The following is a 1,106-nucleotide window of genomic DNA, read 5'->3' as shown; positions in this document are numbered from 1 at the left end:
TCGGAAGGAAGATGGGGCAATCTACTTCCGTAGTGATACTGCCTCGGAAACCCAAGGAGGGGTCGCTATGAGTCGGGGCTGACCTGATGGCACATAACAACAACAACAACATTTAGAATTTCCATGTTGAGAGAGTTGGTGAGACAGGGGAATGGTTTGTAATGTGCCATTTCCCCCTTTCAAATCACGTTATTTTTATATGAAAAATAATAATTATTATTCAAACTTACTTTGTGTTAGCAAAAAAAAAAAAAAAAATCTATTTGAGATAAAAAAAAGAAATCTATCTACAATGCTGATTTTACAACAGGAAGTAAGTAGAAGCAGCACTGAAAACAAAAAGTAAGATTGTAGAAGAAGGAAAAAAAGACATTTTTTTCTACCAGGGGCAATCAAAAAAAGGTATCTTGGACAGGAAGTCAAGTCTGCCATCTGGTGGCTGGAAGTATCTAGGATGGTTGACCCAGCAGGAAATCAGAGACAGACTCCTGCAATGGGCAGAAATCATGTTTCTCCATTATTCATTGTCATGAACAAAAACTGGTGCTGCAAATGGAAATCCCAGCTACCCTGGGCAGAGATCGTGAATTGTGATAAACTAAGTGGGAAAAGCGGTGGAAATCAGTCTACAGGAATAATAATAGTCTGTAATAATAGTCTGCATGAACCATGACCTCATGTATACTGAGATCAGAAGAACTAGGTGGTGCCCGGCACCCACTACTGACAGTTCTGTTCACAGCCACAACAGATGGATCTTGATAGAATGGGAGGAAAATGTGGAACAGAATCCCAAATTCCTGTTACAAAAAAAATTGACCCACTCGGCCCATTGACACTGGAGGGCTCCGTGGTATTATTGTCCTCAGATATGCTTTAAACTCTGAAATGAAACTAGCCCCTGAAGTCACCTTTTAGCTACATAATAGATTGGTTCAAAAGTAATGACTGTTACCTGTAAGGCACATATCAGACAGTGTTTCATGGCCATTCATAAGGCTTTCACTGGCCAATTCTTTGAGAAACACATGGCCCCTTCCTTCTTCTGACCAGGCAGTGTTTCGTTCTGTTGTACGTGGGGTTGTGATGGGTCGGAGTCAACTCGA

Source organism: Orycteropus afer, unplaced genomic scaffold, assembly GCF_000298275.1.
Source record: "Orycteropus afer afer isolate SDZICR_OR568_19922 unplaced genomic scaffold, OryAfe1.0 scaffold00426, whole genome shotgun sequence".
Lineage (NCBI taxonomy): Eukaryota > Metazoa > Chordata > Mammalia > Tubulidentata > Orycteropodidae > Orycteropus > Orycteropus afer.
The sequence above is the reverse complement of the archived record's forward strand: the minus strand, read 5'-3'. Positions refer to the sequence as shown.